Below are 10,553 nucleotides of genomic sequence, written 5' to 3' on the forward strand. Positions count from 1 at the left end.
TCAACCATCACCCTCACCCCACAAAGCAGCAACCTGTTCCCAGGAAGAAATGAACCCAGGAAAGACAGAAAGCAATGACAGGGACCCAATTGCATATGGCGGCTGAGCACTCCCAGTGTGGCAGCCCAGAAGCAACTTGGCTTTGGGGTGAGAAAGGGAGGAAGCGTCCACCCTCTGACACACCTACTGTTCCCACACAGAGGCCCCTGCTGTCTCCAGCGCACATCTGCGAGCCAGTGGCTATTCCACAAAGCCAGCTGCCAGGGCCGGGGCCTCTTCATCACGGTGCGTGCAGCCATGGCCCAGCCTGCTCTCTTCCTGCTGCATTAGAACATCTCCCCCCTGGGGATTCCAGGGCCCTGAGCATTCTTGTGCAAATCTGTTTCCTTGCAGAGCACAGATCTCAGGCAGACACAGAATGTATAGAAAGAGCCAGGCCATCTGGGCTGCAGTCCACAGGCACAGGGCTGATGTTGTTGCAGTGCTGGACACGCTGTTGACTCCACACCCAGCTGAGCTGGAAGGTTTGCCCTTGTATCTCCCAGCCACCGCTGATGAGAGGTCCCTGACGAGAGGTCCCTGCCCAAGTCCAGCCCAAGGCACCCCCGAGGGTTTGGCAGGAGTGGGGCACAGAGCCTGCTGGTAGGGAGAAGGGGCTCTGGGCTCAGGCAGCCTGGCTTTGAAACTGCTGCGTCCCTCACTCGCCATGGAACCTGGAGAGATGGAAGCTGCCCCTGTGGGTCTCCATCTGCTCATCTAGGAGAAGTAGTGATAAAAGCTGCCTGATTTGGTTTTTTGGTGTTGGTTGGTTTGAGATGGAGTTTTGCTCTGTCACCCAGGCTGGAGTGCAGTGGCACGATCTCCACTCACTGCAACCTTTGCCTCCCAGGTTCAAGCGATTCTCCTGCCTCAGCCTCCCGAGTAGCTGGGATTACAGGCGCCCACCACCACACTCGGCTGATTTTTATATTTTTAGTAGAGATGGGGTTTCACCGTGTTGACCAGGGTGGTCTCGAAATCCTGACCTCAGGTGAGCTGCCTGCCTCGACTTCCCAAAGTGCTGGGATTACAGGCGTGAGCCACCGTGCCTGGCTATGCCTGATCTGTTGAATGGACTCAGAGAGGCAGTGAGAGGTGAGAGCTCAGTAGACGATGCCTGCAGCAGGGCGATTCTGTGGGTCCCTGCCTCTGGTCCCCCAGACATGCTGGAGCCTCTGCCCCAGGCCCTGCACCAGGCACCTGACAGGATGAGATCACCTACCATTTCAGATGGGTGGGCAGGACCCCCATAGAGCTCAGACACTGCCCCTGACAGGGGGCTGGCATGCAGTGGGTGCTCTAGGAAGCCCCCAGTGGGCCACAGTCTGATGGCTACCTCCTGACCTTTCCCCGTGAGCTCAAAGCTCTTTGAGGGAGGAGTGTGCCCCAGAGACAGTCCTGCAGGCGGCAGGTGGGTTCAGAGAGAACCCTGCCCTTTACTCTTTGGAATTAGACCCTCCCAGTCGGAGCCAACATCCTGGGACCCTCGGCAAGTCCCTACCCTCCTCTGGGTCTCCCATTCCCATCTGGAAACACAAGGGTCAGCTTTCCTCTGTAGCCCCCGCTGGCTCTAAGAGTCTTCCTTCCAGAACCTGGTAAATAATTTATCAAAGGCTCTCAAAATGCCCTGTCCTCTGCCCAGCTCTGTGGCTCAGAGAAAATTCCTGTGCTCTTTCCATGACTTCCTGCAATGCCTTCCCACATGTTTCCATATCACTGGGTCCTGTTCCCTCAGCTGCCCCTGCAGCTGTGCAGTTTTAACAACTGCTGGCCTAGAAGGCAGCATCCACTGGGACGGTGACCACTGAGGAACACAATAGACTCAGAAACGGGGAAACAGCCGCCCAGAGAGGGCAAGCGAGTTGCCCGAGGCCACACAGCGTAGGATGGGTGCTGGGATGCGGTCACGCCCTCCCCCCACCTCACTATCCTCAGGGGCCTCCCTGAGATCTCCCAGGCTTCCTGTGCCCAGAGCATCCACGAACCCAGGACCTGGCACAGCCACCAGCCACTCTGCACAGCTGGACCCGTCATCTGAGGACCACTGAGCCTTTGGGGTTTCTCTGGATGATTCCAGCCCCACCCCAGCTGGGCCCAGGCTGCTCCAGGGCCTTGGGGAGAGCGGCTGGCCCAGCATGTGGATGAGCTCAGCCTTCCGCGTCTGGTCCCCAGATGCCCCAGCGAGACCTCCTCTGCCTTCTCAGGCGATCTTCCTCTGATCCCCACCCAACACGCTTATCCTCAGGAGACAGAGGTCAGCTCGTGCTTGGCCTACAGAACCCAGGCCATGGAAGGCCCAGCCAGGACAGCCAGTGGAGGTCGCCTTGCAAGCCTGGGGGGTGGGGCCTCCATGGCTGGCTGCAGAGCCGAGTGGGGAGGAGGCTAAGGCTGTGAGAGCAGGGAGGGGCTGACGATGCCTGCCATGGCATAGATGGGGGCAAGGCTCACCGTGTGGACCATGATGGAGGTGCCCTTGAGTCACTGTGGCACTTGTCCACCTTAGGGCTTGTTTGCTGGTCTGGATGGGTAGGGGGGCAAGGGGGCCCTGTCAGTCCGGGGCTCCACCTGGGCAGCACTCCACACAGACAGTGCCCAAGGCAGGCGCAGCGTCCACACCAGCGGCGCTTCCTCAGTCTTGCAGAGCTGGACACCTCAGCACCCGAGATGCTGTCACCCAGACCGTCTCACCTGAGCCTGCAGCAGTCGACGAGCGCAGAGCAGGGGGAGTCAGCCTGTCTCTCAGATGAGACACTGACCGCCAGGGCAGGGTCACAGTCAAGCGACGGGTCCCTGCGGAGCCACCTCCCACCAACCCCAGCGGGCTGTGCCTCTCACACCTTCTCTGCGTCCCGGCAGCCTAGATGCCTGGCACCCTAGACGGCCACCTCCCACCATTGTCCATCTCTGGCTTTCTGTTTGCTGGGCCCCCGGACTGCCCTCCATCCACAGGGTGTCGGCCCACGTGGGCCTCCTGAAGTGTCTTCCTGCCTCCTCACCTTCCCAGCCCCCTGCTCACTCTGCCAGGCCTGCAGGACTCCCAGGTTCTGCATCTCCCTCAGACCCACCCAGGCCCCCTCGGGCTGACAGCCCCATCCCCTACTGGGAAATGAAATCCCCCTCCCCAGTCTTCCTCTTCCTCCCCTTCTCTTCTCTGCCCTGAAAGGCATTCGGCAAGAAAGTGAAAGGAGAGGCTTTCTCTTCTTATTAACCTGGAGCTGTGTTGGGGGCGGTGCCAGAAACTGTAAAACCATCGCTGTCCTCACGTTTCTCTGTGCAGACGGAGAGAAACAAAGCCCTCCAGTGCCACAAAGGAAACCCCGTCGGGGATCGGACGGCACCCCGGGTGAGCTGGTATTCCACAGGGAGCACTGAGGGGCTGGAGAACCTGGGGGAGGCAGGAAGATCACTCTGACTTTGCTGGGAGTGATGTCTTCACCATCACAGCCGGGCACCGAGGGGGCACTTGCCAAAAGTCTGAGAGCATGGGGGTGGGCTCTGCCCGGCCTCCTGCCCGGACCTCCCAGGAAGCTGGGAGTCCAGGAGGACGGGGTAGAAAGTGTGGAATGCAGACCTCGGGCCCCTGCTCTCCTCTCCCCAATCTGCCTGTCCCAATAAGGAGGCCTGGTCCACACTCGCACTGGGCCAGCCAGGCCACGCCGGGCCTGGCACATGCTGGGCACTCGAGAAGTGCCCACTGCATGAAGGTCGGGTGAGTGCCATCCCCGAGCAATGCTGTGCCTACAGACCGCGCAGGGTGGCTCTCTGGACACAGCCCACAGTGACTTCTGCCCCAGATCAAACGGCAGCTGCTCTGCTGCCGAGAGCAGGGAAACCCCTTGGGACCCAGGAGGAGGCCTGGTGGGGACCTGACGCCACTGAGGCCCAGGCTGAGCTGGAGCCCTGGGTCAGCCCCAGGCACTGCATCAAGGGACACAGCTGATTGTGGCTCCTGCCTCCACTACCCTGACCCAGCCTCTGGCCCGCCCCTTCCACTGCCCGAAAGGGAAAGGCCACAGTCTGGCTCCGCAGAGGGGAAAGTACACTTGGTCAGGAGTGTCGGCAAAACCAGAGCCTGAAATGCTGAGCCCTCTGAGCTCAGAACTTACTGTTCAAAGGCTCACCAAGTCCTGAGGTAGCCAGCAGCAGGGAACCAGCTGCAGGGACCCCAACCGAGGCAAAGGCCCAGCCCTGTCCTGGGGAGCCACAAGCCAGGGCAAGCATGGCTGAGGGACACGGGCACAGGTGGTCCCAGTCCTCAGCTTAGCAGGTGCAGGTCACTATAGTGGGGTTACATGGAAGCCTCTAGTCACACTCACCTGGAACCCCCATTCTGTTCCTGGGTGACCTGCACACCTGCAGAGAGATTTCCATGCCTGCCCCACCCAGGGAGGTGGAAGGAGACAAGGCAGCCTCCCTCTGGTCCTTCAGACTCAGCCGGATCCCAGTGTCAGCAGAGCTGGCCACTGAGTAGTACCAGTACTAGTACTACACATGTACGAGGGGAACCAAAGCCAGGGCAGGGACCCCAGGCCACCCCCACCCTCACGTCCTCTTGTTCAGCTGGACTGGCCAGGATCTCCCTTCTCCTTGCCATTTCAATCATTTCAGGGCAATTTCCTTTCTCGTCTGAACTCTGATTTCTCCCCAGATGGCTTCCTCCCTCGGTCCCCCTCTAGCAGGTCTGGGCCAAGCCCTGTGGCTAAGGAACATCACAAGCCGTCGCTAGGAAGGGCACCACGGCGGGTCGGCCGGAAGGCTCTGGCGGCAGCGCGCGTGCTTGGAAAGGGAAGTCCTCCCGCGGAAAGGCCCGGGCTGGGGCTTGGGGCCCATCCCACCTAACCAGGCTCAGTGGCCACAACTATGCCATATGCACATTTTTAGACTGTGAGTCAACTGCTAATAGAGTGATTTTTATAATCACCCCAGAAGGAAGGCTGATTTATAGCTCGTCTCGGTGGAGCAGAGTAAGCAGAAGGTGGGTCTGAAACAGACTTGGGGTGGGGGGCAGGGGAGGGATTCCTCCTAGACCAGCCACTGGCTGGCATGAAACAAGGCAGAGAAGGCTGCACAAACCTCTTGGCCCCTTATCTACAAGGAGTCTGGCCTTCCTCAGATGAGGAGCAAGACCAAGTTTGCTGTCCTGTCAGTCAGGACACTGAATGAGATCTCCTACGGCTGCATTATATTACTGTCACTTCAGCGCTTAGTTACCAGGGAAAATCCATCAATCACAGAAATCATTGTCTGTCTCCCCATCCTGTGCCAAGCCGTATGGATTTGGGGAGAAGACGACCAACCTTTTGTGCAGGAAGGGGGCCACGTGCAGGAAAAAGACAGTTCCAGATGTAAACAAATAATGGCCCATAGGTCTCATCTGAGCCTGTTGAGCAGGAACTCCGCGGAGAGCGGTCCCATCAGACCAGCCTGTTTGTGTGTCGAACGCTGCAAGGGATGCGCGTACGCCTGGACCATTCAACCAGCGGCTGACACGGCAGAGGCTCTGAGCCCTCGCCCTCTGCCCCATTCAGGTGGAAAGCCAGCTCCCTTGCCTGCGGAGGACGCCAGGTCATGGCAGGGCTTCTGTAGGGCGGCTCCCAGGACCACTGGGGTCTCTACTCGGGAAAAGGGGCATGGGCAGGGAACCAAGACCCAGAAACTCAGCGACTCAGCCTTTTGCGTCTCCAGGACAGGGGGAGCCGCTGCACAGAGGACCCCTTCGATTCCACCCTTACACCCAGTTGACAACCAGCTCTGCCCCACAGCTGCAGCCCTGGGGAACAGAGCTGCCCCACCACTAAACTGAAGGTGGGGCATCTAGATACAAAGTAGGGCAGGCGTGGAGAGGCTGAGAGACGTAGGTGCTGAAGCACCATCCAGTCCAAGGACAGCAAAGAACCAGCGTCCACCTGGCCCCCTTCCCTCCTATTCTCACGACACACGTTGCTGGTCACCCCTCCCTCCTCCTGATTTCAGGCTGCTCCTCAGAGTCCTTCTCAACACAACCCTCTGGGCCACCACGTGGAATTGGCGAGGATCGTTTGTGAAACAAATTCTCTGTTTCTCTACATTATAAATAAAACTGAAACTCAGAGGGGCAAGGACCTGCCTGAGACCACTCAGAGTTGGAGCAGGGTAGACACGTGGCCGCAGTCAGGGCGGGGGCCGAAGGCAGCGTCCGGGGAGGCGGGGGCACCTGAACCACACAGTGCCAGATGGGATGGGGGCTGCAGGGGCATCACTAAGGACACGTGTGCTTGTTGAGTGGATGAAGGATAAACATGAAGTCAAAAAGGCGTGGGGTGGGGGCGGCACAGGAGCTGAGAAGGTGGAGTGGAAAAACAGAGATGAGAATCCATGGCCTGCAATAAAGGTTATTGTCATTAGAAAGCAAATCTTTCATAATGGTGGGAAAAGAATATGGGAGAGAAGGCCCGTGGTGAACGCCTCGGCTCTGTCTGTCGTAACTGGAAGGAGAGGGCGGCGGCTGCCAAGTGCTTTACCAGGCCCCACTTACCACCCTGGGGCATTGGAGGAGTCACCCGTTGCTGCCCATCACGGCAGATAGGGGCAGGTGACCCCGGAGCATCGCCCCTCAGGGCCGGGTTGTGAGTTTTCTTCCCACGGAGGCTCAGGCCATTCCCAGCGAGAGGAGACCGTGTCTGCGTGGCACGTTCTAACGTGTGCTGAGTGTGATTGTAATCAGTTGTCCAAAAGCCATGGGGATCAACTGTTCATTGACTCCCTTTCAGGGGCTATTGGAAGAATTAACTGCCGCGGAAAAAGGCTGAACTGCTTCTCAGCGTGTATGTGGAATTCTTAACTGGGATTTGCAATATGGTTCAGAGCCAAACTTTTCTTTCTCTCGGAAAACATCTGAGAATCTCCTGAAAGCCGGTGAGAAAGTAATCCCATGTACACGCTTTCGGCAAGCCTCGGGCTGAAACGGCTCTCACATGTGGACTCGGGCCTGCCGGGACGCAGACGGGTTGGAGACAGATCTGCTCAAAGGCGGCCCAGCAGGAGTAAGAAACCCACCCTTCCCCACCCTTCCAGAGCTTTCTGCAGCCCCTCAGGAGCCCACCAAGGAGGCTCAGAGGCTGCTCTGGGACAAGGAGCGGCCAAGGTGGGACGCAGGGCAGTGGGCACGCTTCCCCGGGCAGCGACCCCAGCACCCCTGCTTCCAGCATCCCCGTCTCAGTCCCCTTCATATGCAGAGCTTCCTCATGTGATTAATGTAACAAAGGGGCCCTGTGGCCAAGGAAACAGCAAAGCATAGGACGGTCACATAAACGCCAGCCATGCTTCGGCAAGTGCCCCATTGGAAATACAGAAGTGAGATGGTGCGTCTGCAGCCACGTGTCCGTCGGGTACCGAACCACCCAGTTCCATGCTGGGACCACATGGATGGGGAGGGGATACCGTGGCCACCCCCCAGGCGTTGCTCAGTCATTCTTGTACGGCATACAATCGCTCGTTTATAGGAAGAATGCTGACTATATATTCTGGTTTTCCATGCACAATACTTCACTAGGAAAGAATGCAGAACTCACCAGAACGAGTACACGCTGCAGTTTTCCTTCCCCATCAACCAAACCTCTTCCCAGTTGTCGGGAAATAGGATGAAGGGGCTCTCCTGCCCTCCCGGCGCCTAGAGAAGGCACAGGTGGCCCCAGCAAGGTCTCAGACAGACAAGAGTCCCAGAGATGGAACCATAGGGTCTTCCTACCTGAGACAGGGGCATTTGACAAGGCAGCTGTGAGTCTGGAACCTGTAACCAGGACATGGCGCCTCGGCACTCCACTCACCCTGCAGAATGAAATCTCAACCCGGGGTGGACAGTGGAGGGAGTGCTGCCTCTCACTGGTGAGGACACAGCCTCACCCAGTCACAAGGCTCTCTGTGACACAGGCTGAGCTCTGGGTCCTGGGGGACGGCACACACGCTTGCAACGTGAGGTTTCCTTGCAACACAATGTTCAGATTTAGGAGGGGAAAGATGAGTTTCAGATGCTAAAACTAGTCTTCGGGGACTTTTCAAGGAAAAGCGATGGCCTGCTGCTGGGCCGGCCTTTGGGAAAGGTTTTCATTCTCGATTTCCACCCTGACGGATGCTGCATCGTGCTGTTGATATGTGAAATGTGGCCTGTGATGTCCTGAGGCCTGGAAATTCAGATGTTCCCCAGTGTAGACCTCACAACTCAGGCAAGTGAATCTTACTGAAATACACATTGGAGTTTTTAAGAACTGTTTTTAAAGAGACGTGCAACAAAACGTGACTCAGTGAATGATCACAAAGTTTGCATCCAGGTGACGGACACCCAGGTGAAGAGGCACAATAGGACCGTCTCCCTGGAGGCCCTTTGTGCCCCTCCCACCCTCATTCCTTCCCCCTTCCCCAGAGTGGCGGCCGCCTGCCTGCTCACGCTGCCTCCGTCACCAGGATCCTGCTGTGGGTGAATCTGGACTCTGGCTCCTTTTGCTCCATATGGGCGGACTCCCCTCTGCTGCTGGGCCTGGCTCTTCTTCATTCACTCCCATTGCTTATAAGCACATGGATGCTTTTTTTTTTTTTTTGAGTGGAGTGCAGTGGCCGGATCTCAGCTCACTGCAAGCTCCGCCTCCCGGGTTCACGGCATTCTCCTGCCTCAGCCTCCCGAGTAGCTGGGACTACAGGCGCCCGCCACCTCGCCCGGCTAGTTTTTTTTTTTTTTTTTGTATTTTTTAGTAGAGACGGGGTTTCACCGGGTTAGCCAGGATGGTCTTGATCTCCTGACTTCGTGATCTGCCTGTCTTGGCCTCCCAAAGCGCTGGGATTACAGGCTTGAGCCACCGCGCCCGGCCAACATGGATGCTTTTTAAAAGGAGAAAAGAAAATTAGCCTGTTGTCTGAAGGCAACAATCCTGCCTTGTCCAGCTGAGAACATCTGCTAGGAGAGCTTGGGGCTGTGCCGTGCAGGGAACCGTGAGAAGCAGGGTAGGCGGGTGTCTGTCAAGGGAGAGGAACCAGGGATTAGGCCAGACAAGAGGCGGAACAGGGAGACAGGCAGGACCAACACCATCTTGGAGGCTTGGCCAGACCGGCCACTCATCTCCACCAAGTCTGACGCCTCCAAGGAGCTGGACCCTGGAGAAAGCTGTAGGGCCAGGAGCCTCTGGGACTGAAGGACCCCACCTCCGGGACGGCCCACTCTGGGGTGGGACAATGGCCTCCTTTGCTGCCCTGTGGACGATGAATGGCACTCATGTGTGACTCATGCCGCTGGTATTTTCTGGCTGATTCCAGTGAGCCGAAGGCAGGAACCTTAGTTAGTAAAGGCTGCGAGTCAGCAGCTCCCTGTAGCTGGTGAAAGCGGGCGCCGCAGGACAGCGCAGCCCTGCCCCGGCACTTCTCCAGATTTCACTTTTCTTTTAATACTATGAGGATGAAAGGACAGAGGCTAGTCTAGGATTGAAAACATGGGCCGGGCGTGGTGGCTCACACCTGTAATCCCAATACTTTAGGAGGCCAAGGTGGGCGGATCACCTGAGGCCAGGAGTTTGAGACCAGCCTGGCCAACATGGTGAGACCCCTGTCTCTACTAAAAATGCAAAAATTAGCTGGGCATAGTGGCACATGCCTGTAATCCCAGCTACTCAGGAGGCCGAGGCAGGAGAATTGCTTGAACCCAGGAGGTGGAGGTTGCAGTGAGCCGAGATCACGCCACTGCACTCCAGGCTGGGTGACAAAGGGAGACCCTGTCTCAAAAACAAAACAAAACAAAACAAAACAAAAAAAACAGAAAACATAACACCCCTTCCTGGCACTTCAAACACCACTACGACATCTGTGTCCCCTGCCCAAGTCCTGTCCTGCACAGAGAGGGCGGAGAATCCACATGCGAGGCATGGAGAAGCCGCACGGGCTCAGCGAGGGGGGCGGCAACGCCCACCCCACAGAGGCCATAGGCTCAAAATCCCTCCACCACAATCAGCTGCTTTCCCATCAAGAAACAAAAGCCTGGAGCACGTGCAAAGGAAGAAGAGAGCGCAGATCTAAAACGCCAAGACATTCAAAGTAACTATGGATGTTTAACAAGAAACGCACAGGCCTACATGAAGAAAAGTTAGAAACTCTATTAAGTAACCTAAGACAAAAATGGAAAAAAGAGGAAATTCCTGGTGCATAGGGGACTCATTAAAGGTAAAACTGGGCCAGGCACAGTGGCTCACGCCTGTAATCCCAGCACTTGGGGAGGCTGAGGCGGGCAGATCACTTGAGGTCAGGAGTTTGAAAGCAGCCTGGCCAACATGGCGAAACCTTGTCTCTACTAAAAATACAAATATTAGCCGGGCGTGGTGGTGTACACCTGTAGTCCCAGCTACTCAGGAGGCTGGGGCAGGAAGAATCTCTTGAACCCAGGAAGTGGAGGTTGCAGTGAGCCGAGATTGTGCACTCCAGCCTGGGCAAAAGAGCAAGACTCTATCTCAAAAAAAAAAAAAAAAAAAAAGGAAGGTAAAACCATCATTTTCTCCTAA

This window comes from Rhinopithecus bieti, unplaced genomic scaffold (genome assembly GCF_001698545.2).
Source record: "Rhinopithecus bieti isolate Rb0 unplaced genomic scaffold, ASM169854v2 scaffold_2205, whole genome shotgun sequence".
In the NCBI taxonomy this organism is placed as follows: domain Eukaryota; kingdom Metazoa; phylum Chordata; class Mammalia; order Primates; family Cercopithecidae; genus Rhinopithecus; species Rhinopithecus bieti.